This window comes from Tasmannia lanceolata, unplaced genomic scaffold (assembly GCF_043159265.1).
Source record: "Tasmannia lanceolata isolate RefF3 unplaced genomic scaffold, GAP_Taslan_0.1 ptg000012l, whole genome shotgun sequence".
In the NCBI taxonomy this organism is placed as follows: Eukaryota; Viridiplantae; Streptophyta; class Magnoliopsida; order Canellales; family Winteraceae; genus Tasmannia; species Tasmannia lanceolata.
The window spans coordinates 20,932,264-20,950,671 of NW_027518689.1; the positions used below are offsets into that span (position 1 = coordinate 20,932,264).

Below are 18,408 nucleotides of genomic sequence, written 5' to 3' on the forward strand. Positions count from 1 at the left end.
AGGCATGGTTAAGGATAAGCAGGAGGCGGATTCTAGATTGATGGATTTTTTATAGTCAGAAGAGGATGAAGTTGTTCATCGAGAGGAAATGGACAAACTTTTGGCAATAGGAGATGTTTTTGGAATAGGTTATGATAACAACCTGAAAGCCAAAAAAAACTTATTCTGCTCTATGGCTATTAGGAACTTGAAGGAATGTAAAGAGGTTGGGAAGGAGAATGAGGTTAAGGGGGCCGAGGGTAGTAACCCTATATAAAAAGCCTTCCGGCCCAAAAAAAAAAAAGGAGGAAAAGGAGAAGGGGAAGAATGATAGGAGAAGATAGAAAAGTTAGGTTGAGGAGAAATGGAGGAAGGAAAAGGAAGATATGATAATCTAGTGGGAGAGAAGAAATGGATTTGTTCTAAATAGGTTTGGGAGATTTCGAAGGTGTTTAAGGAGAGGCTATTCTTTCTGATGTTTAGGGAATTCGAAGGTTTTAAGTCTGAGGCTAAGGAATTTGATGGATGTATTCCCTTAGGAATTCACTGATTAAAGAGCTTGATGATTGACGTGCTACATATCCAGATTTTACCTCTTACTGCCGTGGCTTGAGAGACTCGTTCTTTTGCTTCGTTTTTGTCTGGATGTCTTAAGATATGTTCTTCCTGGGAGTGCATTAGTTCGGAAGTGTTGGGTTTAAGAAAGCTATAGTCTTATGTTTTTGGGCCCCAATCATCCCCAAAGGCTTTGAAGGTGCTGTCTCTAAGATTCTAGGTCGACAGTCAGCAGTAACTAGTGGCCTTAGCAGGCTTAGGTGGTAGATATTTTTGGTTGAAAGAAGATGTAAAGGATACAGTTAACCGTTTAGAATAGGAATGCTTATATTCCAATGTAGATGTTACGTTTACTTCTTTCAGGCTTGGTTCCGGTATGCCGGTCCAGTCTGTTTTAATATTTGTATGCAGATTGGGACTACTGGTCCCGATTGCTATCTTAATATTAATGAAATATATGAACTTTCAAAAAAAAAATTACCTTTCAGCTATGTTCTTGTTGCAGAGCCCTAACGCAACCACAACCTGTTTGAAATTTGCTATAGAAGTTCTGTAATCCAATTTTCACAAAATCTACACAGGCATGACCTAGGGTTATCCCCAAGTAGGAGTCCATAAAAAACCAACGTAAAACACTCTAAAATTCTTTAAAAGATACCATAAAATCCCCATTGTAAAACAGCAGGGTCTAGAGATTTTCAAGTTCCTTAGACATGGTTTGATTCCACTCTGATGCAATGCGTATCAGGCTGACGTCAACAATTCATCTCCACTTCGGGCCCTTTTCGTCTACGTTCTTATTTTTCCTCCTAACATATGCTTTGATAATCTTCGATTGGGTTAGTGAATATTTATTGCATCAGTACCACCCCTATTTTTGTCAATGATGATTTTGCTCCTAAGAGCTTCTCTTTCATATTCCAACCTCAAAAGCTATTTTCCTAAGAGTGTCTTCTTTCTCAACTCAACTCAACTCAACTCAACAAAGCCTTTGTCCCAAACTAGTTCGGGTCGGCTAAATGAATCCTTTAGAAAAAAAAAGTGGTTAAGAGTGTCTTCTTTCTTAGCCATATTTTCACAATCCCAAGATCGCCATTCTTCTTATACTTTGAGACGTCTTTCCAATCAATGACCCATTTACTTCTTTTCCCATTCTTCTTTTCCTTCCAAGGAATTCATGTTGAAGCTTCTAATATATTAGCCACTGCCCGAGGGAGAAAAAGGACATGTAATAGTCCAGAAGGTGTGAAACTATCAATTACTCCAAAATCTTAAGCTGTTGGAGAAGGCGTTATTTAATATTTTATACTTTAACACTCCCCCGCACGTGTGGCCCCCCTTTTTTTAGGGTTGGCCTATACGCGGCACATGTGGCCCCTCTTTTGGGTTGGCCACTACATGACATGTGGAATTTTATTATCAAGGAGTTGTGAACCCAGAACCTGTAGCTCGGATACCATGTGAAACAACCCATTACTCCAAAAGCTTAAAGTATAAAATGATCAAATAACACCAACTCTAACAGCTTCAGCTTTTGGAGTAATTGGTTGTTTCACAAAAGGTTGGCAGGTGATGCCTTGATAAGCATTATTCTCCTCGATGGGGAGGTAGCTTTTTGTAATCCCCCGGCCCCATATACACGTCTTCTAAATTTTTATTTTTTTTTGAAATTGGGTGTCATTATCAATATTGCCCTTATAATTATTTACTTTGGAATGTGGGGTGTGTATTAAAATTAAGCTTCTGATCATTTCTTGAAAATAGGTGTCCATATTAATTTGAGCTTAAGGTTCTTTAAGTTGTGTGGGGTGTTTTATCAAAATTGGCTTTAGACTTTTAAACACCTCCTTGGATAATCAATCAAGAGTTCTAAAGTTTGAAAAGGTTGTGGATATGAGTGATCGGATACATGTTAAATTACCCTATGCTTTGATTGTCTCTTGAAACAAGGAATCTACACAAAAAGTTAGCTCTTATTTAAGAAAGTTGAAAATATTTGTTAGTGGGAAGGGTTCGGCTGAGATTTTCTATTTAAAATCACTAACTAAACCTAGATATTCTATATACTAGATAAGGTTGGTGGGTTAGTAAGTGATGGATTTTAGTTAGTGGCTTAGCAAGTAGTGGTGGGCCCTTTGTAATTTTTCCTATTAGAAATAAGTGGGAACGGCCATACTAGTTTTGGATCTGATGGGATTCAAGAGGCCATATTATCGGCTGTTTTGAAGACCTTAATGCCTTTTAGAATAGGAGTTGTAGATTGATCAGATTAGTGTTAGGTTGTCATCATATTTTGGAAACCTATTCTCATTGGCAATCAAAATAGTAGCTATCATATCCCGTTCACATCCTACAAGTCAGGGACATTCAATCCATTCTTCATAAATAGCTTTACCTAACCTAAATCAACTACAGCTGTTGATTTCCATCCACATTTTGCAATCCCATCAGTGCATCGACCAAGTACCTCCAAAGACCATTGGCTCAAGAGCATATTTCCTTCATCTCTGTTAAGGGTTTTTGCAAAATCCCCTACCTAGGTCACACATATTCACGCCCATCCATAAAAGAGTGTTGTCCGGGAACTGCAAAAACTCTACTCTCTCTCTCTCTCTCTCTCTCTCTCTCTCTCTCTCTCTCTCGGTCGATTTCGCCGTGGATCAAGGATTTGATTTTGGTTCCTCAAGGATTCCATCAGAGGTAAGGAATCGTTCCATGTTTTGGTTCTTTCCTTTAAGTTTATCATCATGGGATGAAATTAAAATAGGTTTTGGGGACATAATAATTGAGCCATTGTCCATTGCCCCTAGATGGATTTCCGGCGATCCAACCGGTTCCTTTGGGATCCCCTATACGAGGATCTCAAAGAATCCAGTCTCCCTTGATCCCATTGGGCAGTCTTTTAATTTCTGTAACTATAAAATAGCATTACTTGAGAAAAATCAGAAGTGTCGAGTGCTTTGTCGGATTGCGGTTCTAACTTCTAGAGTTATTTTTGGGTACGATTTTGCCCGAACAAATATGACTGATAAAATCAAAATTTGCAGACTCTCTAGGGCATCTAGGGTATGAATTGTGAAGATAAAATTTATGTTGAAACTTATGAAGATTACATGTATAATTGATTGTAGGTGACTAAACTATATCGTGACGAGGATTCCGACCTTTGATTGAGGTGAGTAATAAGGGACTTCTCTAGTATTTGATACCCAATTCTTTTCATGTTACCATATGATATTTACATCCTTTTGTGTAGTAGCTTCATTGTACCTTCCGTTGAAAATCCCTGGGTCTAGCATGCATTTGTTTGTTCGTGATTCGTATCATATTCTTCGAAAGAATTGGCCTACTCTCTTATGATGATGACGTGCTCGGCATACTGTCATATGACTTTGATATCTTTAGTATATACTGTTCATTTCCATGCAAATGACTTAATCCCTTTGTCATGGTAATATTGTACTAATGACACTTTCTGAGAGGCTTAGATTATTGTGATTTTGGGCCCTCACCAATGGGGCTATTACGTTGTTTCTGGATCCCGCTAGTGGGAAGGTATGCTGGCCCTGTCGACAGGTATTTTGTAGGAATGAGTTCCGACCCCGTCCGATTGCCGGTGGATAAAAATAGCGTGTTTTATGACCCACAGTGTTCTGTGGAATTCAGGGACTGAGCCTATGACCTCAAAGTGTTTATTATTTTTACTGATTCAGCTGTTATTGTTTCAGTTAGCATTCCAGATTCATTCATATTTGTTGATTCAGTTTCTGCTTCAGATTCAGTGTTATAGTTGAGATATTTTGATCATCAATAAGACTCATTGGACATGAATTACCGTCTTTTTGCCTATCTTTTATGATTTATTTGTGACTCTTTCGCAATTCCAGAGTATCTTTATTTCATATGCATGCGAATACCATGCTAGTTTAGGACCTTATTTCACAGAGCTTTGGCTCACCTGTGGTTTACAAAATTTCAAATCCTGAAGCGTGAAAGCGGTGCGGAGGTGAAATTTTTCGAAACGTTTCACCGAAATTTCGGGTCAAATTTTGTACTTCACCGAAATGTTTCACCAAAATTTTCGAAACGTTTCGACGAAGTTTGGTACTTTTCCGACTCAGTGTGGATTTCGTTTCGTTTTCCAACAAAACCGAAATATTTCTTCGTTTCGGCCGAAATTTAAAACCATGGGTTCTGATTATTTCTGATAGCCTTGCATGCTTGTAAAGTCTTCTTTGCAGGTATGTGGCGCTGTTACGTGCCAAGCCATGTATGGTAAGGGTTTGGGGCGTGACACTTTTCTTCCAAGTCACCAACTTCTTTCAACCCTTTCTATTATTGAGTTCCTTTGTGCTTCAATTTGGACAAGACAATAGCTCTAGTCTAAAGTGTGATGAGAAATCTCCTCTGAAGAATGGAGCAGTTACCGTTTTCAGATAAGAACTGGATGAATACGATGATCATTAAAGAAATTGAACATACACTTTCAAGCTCATTGAAGGATCGGCAGGTGCATTCCATTGTATTATAGCTTGAATTCAGAATATAGCAAAAACCCTGGTGTGTGGGATACTTGGTTAGGAGCGGAGAGATCTGTGATTTTCTGCTGGAAACTCTTCAATATAGCAAAAACATTTTGGTAAGAACTGACAATAATCCAGTGTAATCAAATTTACTGGCAATATTTAATAATGACAACTTAAAAATCAATTAATTTGTAAAATTTAGACTGCTTCGTCACCAATAAATTTGTAAGACGGGCATTTGACAATATGCCAATTATCTACTGGGGGATCAATATTGCTTCCTAGACACTTATTTCACCTTCTTGAAGTAGTTTTTTTATTTGGGTTGAAATTCTATTAAAAAGTTGACTCTGGTCACAAACCATGACTTGGGCCCAAGGCAGAATTCCTTGTCTAATTAAAGAAATTAATGAGATGAGAAATCTTATGTGGAAAATAGAAATACTGCTTTCAAAATAGAATTAGATGAATGAGAATGGCAAATTGGCAATAGAAGGGATTGAAGCTTCTCAACAACTTGTAGCTCATTAAAAATATCCACTGAAAGGATTCTCTATTGGTCTCCTTGTATTTGTAAAAGATTCAACGCAGATTGAATCCAGATGCATGAGAAACTTGAAGAGGAATACAGAGATTTATGATTGCTGTTCTCTTATAAGAAACTCAAGATATAGCTACAATAGTTATATCTTCAATGAAACCAGATTTGATGCTATTGAAGAACGACAAAAGAAAACTGATAACTTATACCCTTTTATTTGCTCTGATCTACACAACATTTTCCATATTTGGTTAATTTGCACAGCCTCATTTTCAAAATTTGTGTGCACGCGTGTGTGTGGAGAGAGAGAGAGAGGCCCCATTGTCGGAGGCTTGACTATTTGATGGATCACAATGGGTGAGTGACGCTCTGAAACTCCCCTCCCTCGTTTAACCTTAGCCATCCGATTAGATGTTTCCCCCAATAGATAATGGGCATCTAATTGTACATTGGGTTCAATTTGTGTAAGCTTGCAATCTGATTGCATCGAAAATCCAGATTAGATTTTGCAGTTCCACTTAGAGTTTGCATCCTAACTGAGGTTAGATAGATGCTTGATCTAGCACACCATGGTGGATATAAGAGTGGAATTAGCAAAAAATGATCATCCATGATGAAAATCGCTCGAAATGGATAGATAGGATATTGTTAGCCTCTTTCCTAAAACAACTTTCTCGGCCACTTGTGCCATGAGGATGTCACAGGATTCGTTGATTTGACATGCAACCATGAGGCCTAAGGCCTTTGAAAACACCTTGACCCTTCGTCCATCAAGCCTTATTTCGGTTCCGCCATGAAAAGCTAAAGCTCTAATTTTTGTTATTGTGTTTTGAAATGCTATAGAATCAACTGAAGGGAACAACCAGATCCAATAAAAAAATGGATCTATATCTATTTTGTATCATTTCGGTAGCATGACCAAGTGATAAGTCAGGGGACTTATTCGGTCTAGCAAGTTCCCCGTGTCTTGTTTACTATGTTTTCTCATATGAATAATCTCTTGTCCCCAGCTATTGGGTATCCCATTTCCATACCAACTCCGGATATGCTTATTGGACTAAGGAGGTCTTCTTCACCTTCCACCTAAGCTGTGCATGAAAGCCCCAAAGCCAATCTACGGGGTCTTTTCCTCTGTCCATGTTCAAGCATTCAATATAGTATGGTTCTTACCATTGTAAATACGCAGGAGGTCTTCTTCACCTTTAAAAGAAAATACACTTTGTATTTTTCTTTATTGGTTTAAAAGAAAACCCATATTATAATTCAAAATTACAATTTGTGGTCTTTTATACTTTTGTGACACACTTGTACTCTTCTGACCTCTCTGGATTTCAAAATCAAATTTGAATTTCCCTCCACTTTTTTGAGTTTTGTGTAGATCTCTTGTCCCACATCTGAAAATGAGAATGAGAAGACGGGTATATATAGAAGTTGAATCTTTAAGAATTGGGATTTCTTAGAGAGAAACTATGACTTGCGCCACCTTGCTAGGTGACATGGCAGCGCAAGGTGAGCGTGTGGAGGCCTTGCTCAATTGGAGGGACCCACATGCCAACGGGATCTTGTTGTGTTTTGCCTCTTTGCCTCTTTGGTTTTCTATGCAATCCCTCTCAGGGCTTTTGTGCTTTTGCTTCGGGTTCTATTATTTGCGCCACCCAAGATTTCGCGACGACATGCCGTTGGTTCCTGTGAATCCGATTCCCGTCCCTCTCCAACCGGATTCTGTATTAATTAGTATCCGGTGGTACTCATGAATTTTCCAGTTGTTTTAATTTTATGTAATGGGAGTTTAATGTTATTTAATTCTGATTTGGTTTTAACTGGGGTAAAAAAAAAGTGCATGTACTAAAGGTGAAAAAAGTGACCGTTGGCTATGTGGGTCCATTACTAGGTTTTGGGTTTATGTATTTGAATTAACTTTAGTTGACCGTTAGAAGTGGGTTTGTTGGGATGGATGGATTTAATGTGTGAGGCACATTTATGGTGGAAGCCGAATTTTGGTGGCAAATAGGCCCCACGTTGGCTGGGCAATGGATTAAAAACCACAGCAATTGTTGATCTATCCACCATTGGTCTTGGTGAACATCCGATGATCAATGGTTTAGCTTTTCTTGATGGAACCGTAAATGAGGGATGATCGATGCTTAATGGATCAAGGGCTTAGAATCATCCCACCTGGGCGATCTCATTTCCATTTGGCATGCCTTATGGTTGCATCCATGCTGTTTTGGAAGTAATTTTGAAGTACATCATCTCCTTAGGGTGTGTTTGGCGTACCGTTTGAAATAGCGTTTAAAACGCCGTTTTGCAAAACGGTGTTTTGGTTCAAAACGGTGTTTTGCCAAACGGCGTTTTCATGTTTGGTTTGCCAGATCAAAACGGCATATTAAACGGCAAACGGAGGTATTGTGTGTTTGGTTGCAAATGCCACAAAACAGAGTTTTAGTGGTAAAATGACCAAAAAGGGCATTGTTTGGTTGGCCTCAATGTAACTCAACTACTCTCTCATTAGGCCAAATATTAAAAGGTCATTAGGATCTCATTCAAACACTACTAAAATTAAACATCATTGCCAAAAAAATACAAAACAAAAGGTATAGGGTATGCTAAAGAGGAGGTGGGAAATCATTTTCAATTCAGGAAAAAACAGACAAGTTTCTCACATGGTGATGGGTAGGGTAGTGGACTAGTGGGTCCCACTATCATATCTTAAAAAATTGGGACCCACCTTTTGACTCATAAATACACGATATCCTCATAATTTTGCAGGTGGCCCCACTATCTTTCACATCCAGATTATTTGTCGGTGGTTCGGCCGATAAACTCTGGTTCCGCCCACTGCCTATCTTCCACGGAGCCATTACGAGACGTGTAATCCAGTAAAAGAGAGGTCTTTTTTCAAAGAATTGTGCATGTATAGAAGGCCCCTATGGTCATATTTGTATGGCAAGAATTTTGTGGAAAAGTTAGGGAAGGAAAAATATTTCTAAAATTTCTTACTTTTTTTAGGCTTGAAAAAAAGATAATCGGAACAAACCCAATTCAAATTTTGTTTAGAGAGACTTACAATTTATGATAATATCCTTCCAAATTAATCATAATCAGAGATTTTGTACGGTGTAATGTAAGCTCTTCCAAAAAAACAAAGGTGTAAAAATGGGTTTGGTGAGGGTAAACATGTAAAAACCCAAAACCCAAAACTCCGTTCAAAACGGCGTTTTGCAAACGGACCTCTCCCCCTCCGTTTGCAAAACACCGTTTTGAGGGTTCAAAACGGTGTTTCAAACGGCGTTTCAAACGGAGGCTGCGCACCCAAACACTCCCAAACGGCCGTTTGGCCCCAAAACGGTGTTTCAAACGCCAAACGGCGTTTTAAACGGTACGCCAAACACGCACTTAGTATCTCTGGTGAGACGTGACATAACAGGGGTGGGCCCGACAGCATCGTGGTCTTAACTGCGCGCTTGGATGGCTCTCTCTTGGGTCTGATGCAGAGAAGCAGTTGGCTGGGTGGTCTGCAATCAAAGAAGTTGGTTGAGAACAGGGGCGGAGCTAGGAATTTACACTTTGGGGTGGGGTGGGGGTGGGGGTGGAGGGTAGCCACTAAGCTAGCTAAGCATGCATGTCCAACCATGCACCATAAGAGGGATTTTGCAAGTCTTTTGTGTGTGTGTGTGGTGGTGGGGGGTGGGGGCGGCATGGCCCCGTCATGCTATATGTGCCATCCCCCCTGGTTAAGAATGCCCGGAGTTGGAAACTCGGGGAAATGCTCTTATGCTTCAATGGGGCGAGGCAACAGATGAAGGCACAAGGTCCATGCTCAAGATTTTGAGAGTAGGGGTCGGCTTGCGTATCTGGGTTAAAGCATTGCCCTTGAATCGGAGCTCCTTAACTCGTTGTGTTAAAGCATTGCCCTTGAATCGGAGCTCCTTAACTCGTTGTGTGATGATGCAGTGTTGTGGCACCCGGGCAATTGCTAGCATTTGTGCCAGTTTGCCAGCATTGCTGGGATGCCTAGGCGTTGCATGTTGATGGTATGATTGGCGATGGGACATTGCATTGTCCCTAGGGTTACGAGACGGTGGCTTATTGGGCGACGTGGTGGCGTGTCGTCCTGGCTGAGGTGCCATGTTGGTCACCATGCTGTGTTGGCCGGGAGCTTAGGTATCCGCAAAGGACCCAGTCTTTGCCATGCCACATGATGGTTTTCAACCGGAGGTTTTCATGGGCTCCGATCTATACGTCAGCATGCAATTAGAGCCCAATTTTGACCCCAACACGTTCCCCCCATACCCTCTTTCTCGAGCCAGTAAGGGCCAAGGAAGTAGTCTGGACTTCCCATGTCGAGTGAAACTTGTTTAAGGCTGATGGGGAGTTCTCGCTCAGGCACTGAGGCTCTTAGACAAGTCCTCGACGACTGTTCAGGTAGGGCACAGACAGACGCCAGGCCAGCTTGTCTAGAAAGTTTGTTTTGGATGCTCGGCTCTTGGAACAGTCCTCGGGATATCCTTCCCCAGTAGTGGAAGTTAGATGGGATTTTAGTGGAAGTAATAGTAAAAAGGAGGTGACAAGGGTGGGATATGTGTAGACTTGTCTAGAGAAGATTAGAGGGAATTTTGGGGAATTTTGGTAGTGTGTTTGGTTAGATGTCAAAGCATGTGGGAGAATGGAGGGGTGTCATTAACAAAATAAATAGTAGAAGAGAGAGAAAGAGGAGAGTGAAAGAGAGAAAAAAGTAATGATTACACATGACATATCATATTCTACTCTTCTCCCCTCTAAAATTTACCAAAAACAAGGTTTGGCATTGGAAAAGTAGGGGAGGGGACAATCCCGCCACATAGGCGCCACCTAAGCAAAAAGCTAATAATGATGTCTCTTCCATGTCTAGTAGTCCAATGGGATTTGTAGCTAAAAAATGACAACCAAACAACATTTGGTATTTCATATTCCTAGAAATCCTCAGCCGTCTTCCCTACTTTTTGCAACCAAACAGAGCCCAGGTGGTCCTGCTCGGGGCTTCTTTCGTCATCGGCTTTGGAACAACAGTCTGTAGGTAGTTGGGGGCGATTCTCGACTTCAGGGCTTTGTCGTCATTCGGAATAAGGTGGGATTTTTGAAATTCGTAACATGTCAGCTCATTGGACGTGCATGCATGTCCCTTGAAAGGCACACCTCGATATCCGTGTAACTACGAGTAATAATAGTGGGGTCCATGTGTCATTGATCGGGCCGTGAAAACAAGCAGTCACGATCTGGATTGTCAGTTCAGGTGGTGGTGGTCTATAAAAAGGCTTGACCTACGTTATTTTTCACTTTGCATTTGCTTGAGCAGCTGTACATGATCTCGCTGTTAACAGGTATGCCCTAAAAGCCAGTCATATTGAAAATAATGAGGGGAAAATACACGTAGACCCCCTCAACTTTTTGACATTTTCAACTCTAGCCTTGACTTTTAAAAGTCACCAACTACACCTGAGGTTTCAATTTGTATAAGGTAGACCCCCTCTTTTGAAACACGCTAATGAAGACGCCATACCACTCTCCCAACCCCATAACCGAATCCAAACACTACCGAAAACACAGTGGACCCACCTTGTTTGGGTGATCCAAAGCGTTCATTTGATGGGCCATAACATAGATAGGGCATGCCCAAAAAATCAGCTCCATAGGATCATCCTAAGCCTTCGATCTGTGGATGAACTATCAACTGAGGGGGTCTACCTTATACAAAATGAAACCTCAAGGGGTGTAGTTGGTGACTTTTAAAAGTCGGGGTTATAGTTGAAAATGTCAGAAAGTTGAGGGGATGTATCTGTATTTTTCCCTATTATTGATTCTTTCATGACATCTATTCGGTACTTATTGGAGTGTGTGATGTCCTTCTTGACACGTGTGCTTAGGTAGCATCATAGGATGGGTCATGCTCGTAGAGATTATGTGGCAGGGAGATATGACCATCCCATTCTTTGTAGTCCCAAAATGTTCCTCGTTGGGGTTGAGATAGGACATCTAGTACTTGCAAACAACCAGCATTGATCCTGCCTCCATAACACGCATTGGGGTGGCCTATCTCGGTCACTGGGCAGTTGACTCTAAGTAGGTGGAATGGGTGCAATGACTGAATCCCGCACCGAACAGATCATACTACAAAATAATAAGTGGACAAGGATTTGGATAAGGTTGTTCTGTTAGACAAGACCCTTACATACGTCCTTAGACCTGAGAGGGTCATTTTGGTCTGCGTGTTAGCCGAATGGCTCTGATCTATCTAATGTAGTCCCTAATTGGGATTACCAGAGGGTAGTACTGGGTCATCGGGTAAACCCATGGGATCAATAGTGATGCCTAACAAGGAATCCTCCATATCTCTCGTAGAGGTAAGTCATTTATAGTTTCGATCTCAGCTAGGCCTTTAAATAATGACTAGCCAGTCAGATTGATAAATTACTTATCAAAAGTTTTCTGAAAACCATTGAGTGTTTTCAAAAGGTGTTTCCAAATGCATTTGTGGGCCCAAGCTTGATAGATTGTGTTAAAGTATGATAGTTAATTAAATAACGCCATCTCCAACAGCTTAAGCTTTTGGGGCAATTGGTAGTTTCAGATGGTATCAGAGCAAATTGCTTGGGTTAAAAACTTCTTGGTATTAAAAATCCACATGTAATGGCCAACCCAAAAGAGGGGCTACATGTTCCACGTGTAGGCCAACCCTAAAAAAGGGGACCACACGTGAGGGGGGTGTTAAATTATAAAAGATAATTAAATAACGCCATCTCCAACAGCTTAAGCTTTTGGAATAATTAGTAGTTTCACAGATCAAAAGGTATACCATTGAGTGGGCCTGAGGGTAATTTATGTCCGCCTCCATAGGACCCAAGTCGGTAAATGTAGGGTTGGAGGAAGGATATGCTCATTAGATGTGCTTAGGGCATTTAAATCTAATGGTCTTCTTCAGGGTGATGTTCTGGTGGGGGCCCTTTGCCCAATTCGGTCATAGTTGGACTACGTTACGTGAGATCGCAATGAGGCCCATGCTGGGCCTTGCAAGAATGACCATTGGATCCCTGCGTTGATCCCACTCACAACTCCCTAGATACTTATATATTGTTGGACAATTTGGGTTTCGGATTTTAATCGTGTGCGAGGAATGGATTGGATCCACTATATGTGATACAGGGAGGAGGCGCACCATACATAGGGTGCATACACTTTAATTAGAGGAAGAGATATACCATATTATGGTGTGTACATGTTTTAATTGATACGCCCACAATTAATACTTAATTCCTATTGATTGGGAGTTAAGTTGAATTCTATTGGTTAGTTAAAGGGAGATGATATTTTCAGCCCCCCCTGCATTACGTGCACGCTCCCCTTTATTTGACGTGAAAAGTGGGCAACTTTAACTCTTTTTGACATCAAATCACGTTATAAGGGGGCCACATTCGTAATGCAGGGGGTGAAAATATCATCGTCCTAGTTAAATCCTTAAATCCTATTGGTGCTCCGGGAAGGCCCTTCGATGCATAAGTCAGTGGCAACAACAGATAATAAAACACACACTATGAATAGTAAACTATGGGAATTAGACTTTAACCTTTGAGCCTTAGGAGGCTATTTTATAGTTGGAAGTAAAAGAGACATCAGGGATGAGATTACCCTAATACCCTTGAACAGCAAAGATTCACCTTATAACCTTTCAAATTAGGTCAGATTACTTAATTACACATGGCAGGCTGTGATTGGGCCGTTATTCTTATGCCCATAAGTCATCTTGCATATATGCCTATGGAAAGCACACTTTTTCCATGTTACTGCTTCATCATGATTTTCATGCTGATTAACATATATATAAAGGTGTTGATCTTATTAGAAAATCTTGTATTGATAAAGTTTTTTAAAAAAAAAAACAAATTCTTGTAAAACTTAATATTCTACATGGGATCACTTGGATCAAATGTTGTGGAAGTGTGAGAGTTACTCTCAGATCATAATGCAAAGAGAACCTGACACAGACATAGTTTACAGTAGTAAAATGCCATTAGTAACATGGTGCAACATCATTATGTAATGAATCCCTTCTTATATTTTCCATTGATTGCGATCAATGCTTTTTAGAATCTAAATCCAACTGAACGGAGAGGATATTGGAAATTGGATTCAATGCTTTTTCAATATCTTACCTAGGGGTGTAAATGGATATTCGAAAATTCGATTACCGTCCGCATCTGAATCCGTTTAAAGCGAATATTATTCGGATCCGTTTCAAGCGGATATTATCCGAATCCGTTTATGAGATATCCGGCTCTTAGCGGATGCGAATCTGGTAAATGGTATATCCGATCCGTTTAACATCCGAATCCGAGAAGTAAATCCTTTTTATTTATTATTAATAATATCATTAATATTTATTTTTAGTAATGACACACTATCTTTTGTTTCTAAAAGAAAAGTGAATTTTCTTTTTAGAAAAAAACAAAAACAAAAAGTGTTTTGGGTAGGAAATGAAGTAATCTCTCATTTTAAGGGCATTCTTGGAGTTTGACATGGCTTCTTTATGAAGCAACAAATGTGGGTTGTAGGATGAAAGAGACAAATGGATGATGGTGATTGAAAGAAGATGTTATAGTTTCTAGAGAATTCTAGACCAAAAAGGCTATAGTCATTGATGGTAAATGGACGGCTCAGATCAATTTTCCAACTTAGGGTTATATAAAAACCCAAAATGCAATTAAAAGAGGGTACTTCTAAGGTTTGCAAGGAGAAGCAAGAGAGAGGAGAAAGGAGGAGGCTGAGACACCATCTTCGGCATTCCTTGGTGCCTCAAATCCCACCAAAATCCACCGCTGCCCCTCACCACCTTCTCACAGCCACCTCCATCACCACCAGTTATCTCCATCTCTAACCCAATCCCCATCTCCATCCTCATTTCTCTCTATCTTCCACAATCAGCACTCCCACTTCCCCTGTTCAAAATAGCCCAAACCCATTCCATCATATATATATATATATATATATATAGGAAACTGTTGGTGCGCTTAAGCTCACCAAACTTATGGTGAGCTTAAGCGCCCCAATCACATGGGGGCCCACTTTGTTAGGTGATCCAAAGCATTCATTTTAAAGTCCCTTACATGGATAGGGGGTGTACCAAAAATCAGCTCCATAGGATCATCCTTACCCCTCCATTTGTGGAGGACAAAAATGGACAGACACAAATCTACCCATTTTTGTCCTCGCCAAATGAAGGGGTTAGGATGATCCTATGGAGCTGATTTTTGGTACACCCTCTATCTATCATAAGGCCTTTAAAATGAATGCTTTGGATCACCTAACAAAGTGGGCCCCCATGTGATTGGGGAGCTTAAGCGCACCATAGGTTTGGTGCACTTAAGCTCACCAACAGTTTTCTCAAATATATATATATATATATATATATAAAACCCAAAGACCACTACCAACACCATCATCCATCCCCACCGCCTCTCTCTCTGACTTTGTTTTAAAAGGAAGAAGAGGATCTCATATATTTTAGGGTTTGAGAGTTAATTTTGTGAAGAGAAGGTAGAGGTCTGGTTTTAGGGTTTGGAAAATTTATTCGATGAGTAAGAAAGAGAAGAAAGATAAAGTGCTGCAATAAAATGTTCGAATTTACCGAATAAATGGATACGGATAATATCCGAATTCGAAAAATATCCAACGGATACGAATTCGGTAATAGATATTAAATATCCGTCAAATTCGAATTCGAATCCGGATTCGAATAGTGTATACTGTAATCGAATTCGGATATAGCCATATACGATTCGAATTTGATCCGTTTACACCCCTAATCTTACTTAATGATTTCTTGGTAAAATATTAATTTTGATTTTGATTTTAATTTCTTGGTCCCTACTTACAAGCACGATCTAGACCGTTCATTAAGTGGTTCCTGATAGGCCACACCCCAAAAATATCAAGAAAAGGATCCTAGCCCATTGCTTTAATTGCAATAAAATAGACGGCTAAGACAATTTCAAATTTTACGCCGTAAAACTATTGGTAATTGGAAGGCCGTATTTGATTACACTGCGGGCAATGGATCAACAGACTTAAAAAAAGGTTTACGGTGAAAAAGTTTGCCCTGTAAATGTTTTACTCATGAACTTGAATGAGAAGAGATTTACTGCGATTGGAACGGAGGGAGCTGTCCCACGTAAACAAAAACATGGGCGAATATATCATTTCCCCAAAAAAAGTTGATCGTTAGGACACTCACATGCCACCTTCTGTGGCTGGCCCATGGGGACTCCCACATGCCACCTTCCATGCTGAAAATTGAGATTCTTGCCGTACCCTTTCCTTCCGCACCATGCAACATATGGGGTTCTTCCGTACCCTCTCTCTTTCTCAAACGTGAACCTTTTGACGGGGCCTAACAAGTGAATGTTTAGATAATTGAACAGGTAGGCCCTAACTGTACTTATTCTCACAACTAGGACTCTCTCTCTCACTTCTCTTTGAGCACAAACCCTTGGTGGGGCCAACCATTGAATGGTCTACATTCTTTTTTTGGTAGTTGAGTTGGGGTTAGGCAGAACACCTACCAGATTTCATTAATAAAACGAAAGTACACACTATGGGGGCTGAAAAGCCAACAAGAAGGGATCAAGATCCCAACAGCAACAGAATGGAAAGTATATAAGAAACCAGGCGAGTCTTTTAGCACCATTTCTATGAGTTGAGGGGGCATGTGGGAGCAGGGTATATCACACCCTTCGGACACACAATCAACCTTCGACAAAAAGTCGACAGCCGAATTAGCCTCTCTCCAAATATGAGTCACTTCCCAGTTTCGTAACTTTGCTAATTTGCCTTGTATTTCTTCCACAATGCTTATTAATTTCCATGGACAGAGACAAATTCCTTTGATAACGTTAACAGCTGTTAGCGAATCCGAATCAGACTCCACCCATATTTCTAAATATGGGTTTAGGGTTTAGGGTTTAGGTTGAAGAAGGCGAGAATCATAAAGTGTATTTTTTTAAAAACCACTTGGGCCACCGAATTCAAAGATCTTAACCGTTCATTTATTGGGCCCTAAAATAAATAGGCCATGCCCATAAAATCATCTCCATTGGAACATTCAAACCCTCATTGGAGCATTAAGATTATCAAATGGAGATGAACGGTTTGGATATTGGAAAAAGGGCCGCAATGAGTTTTCTAATAAATATGCCTTATACGGTGTATGTACATATGTGCAAGTATTTTTTTAAAATAGAGTGGGGTCCACCTTTTTCAAAGATCTAAATCATTCAGTTGGTGGGCCCCAACATAAATATGTCATACCCCGAGAATCATCTCCATTCGATGATCCTACAACTTCGATCAATAGAGATTTCTGTATGGTGTAGTTTACCTACAGAGTAGAAGGTTAGGATCATCAGATGGGGCTGATTTTGGGGGCACAATCTGGTATCAATAGAGACCAACAACTAAATGGTTTGGATCTTCGAACAAGGTGGGCTTATTGTATTTTTCAACATATATGCTCACTTATGAACACACTCACTATATATTGGGCTCACCTCACCCACGTGCATGTGTCATCATTCACTTTGTTTGAACATCCAAATCTTTCATTTGTTGAGCTTCAACATAAATAGGCTGCGCTCCAAAAATCATCTCTGTGATCCTAACCCTCCAATCTATTACAACACCGTATATGAATCTCCACGGATCGATTAGTTATGATCATCCTAGGGAGATGTGTTTTGGGGCAAGGCCTATTTATGTTGGGTCGCAGCTAGGGGTGCAAGTTTGGCACTGTCAGCCCTGACCCGCCCTGAGCCCGAACAGGGTCAGGGCTGGATTTTCTAACCCTGAGGGCGGGTCAGGGTTCATTTTTTTTATCCTGACTCAGGTCGGGCGGGTTTTGAGTTAATGCCTCGAGTAGCCTGACCCGTCCCAACCCTGAGTTTTCTATTATAGAATTGAACCATCTGTGCATGTTTCTTTTGCTAGTGTTTTCTATTATCTAGGATTGATGTTTCTTTAGATTATTATTATTAGTTGTCTCTGTTGCCCGCATGTTGTTGAATTCATATTGTCTTATTTTGTTCCCTTTCTCTGTTTATTGATCATTTTGTTCCATATCATAAGTGGTTGCTTTATTTTTGGCACTCTTAATAGAGATTTGCACTAGGGTCAATTAGGGCCGGCCCGGCCCAGCCCTGCCCAATCAGGGCAAATCAGGGCGGCCCAGGGCCAGCACAATACCCTGTAGGGCGGGTAATCGGTTGAGGTTTTCCGGCCCTTACTCAGGGTTAGGGCGGGTCAGGGCCGAGATAATGGGATCCAAGGTTGGGCTAGGGTTTTGAAAAACCCGACCCTGTTGCAGCCCTAGTCGCAGCATATGAGTGGTTTGGATCTTCGAACAAAGTAAGCCCAAGTGATTTTTTTTTTAAAAAGAATACATTTTTACGGTGTCCACCTTCAAAGATCTAAACCATTCATTGTTGGGCCCTATGCAAAGAGAGAAGAGGGAAAGAAAATACTTTTTTTGAGAATAAGTATGGGTGGGGCCTACCTTGTTCAAAGATCTAAACAAGGATTAAAGATCATTAGGTGGTGCCAAAATTCTGAAGTTTTAGCTCGGAATACTGAAAACCAAGTGGCCGAAAGGTGACACCATACCGCCATTTCTAAACCAAAAGATACTTTTCCCCTCAAGTCAAATAAAGCACACCAACACTTCTTCATCTCCTTCTGTTTTTTGCTTTCATCTGTTATATCATCTCGGCAAATCTAGAGAAGATG

The 18,408-nt window shown here is 40.5% G+C and overlaps 1 protein-coding gene across 4 annotated transcripts in view; it reads left to right on the forward strand.

Moving 5' to 3' along the window:
• The window catches only part of LOC143887697 (putative F-box protein At1g60180), a 29,625-nt gene extending 25,260 nt beyond the window's left edge, over positions 1–4,365 (forward strand). For 2 of the 4 annotated variants that reach the window (XR_013254340.1, XR_013254343.1), the window contains one exon: positions 3,666–4,365. The gene's annotated coding sequence lies outside the window, so the exon portion shown is untranslated. The remainder of the gene's footprint in view (positions 1–3,665) is intronic. The other 2 variants (XR_013254341.1, XR_013254342.1) reach the window with 2 other exon arrangements.
• The last annotated feature ends 14,043 nt before the right edge of the window (positions 4,366–18,408 follow it).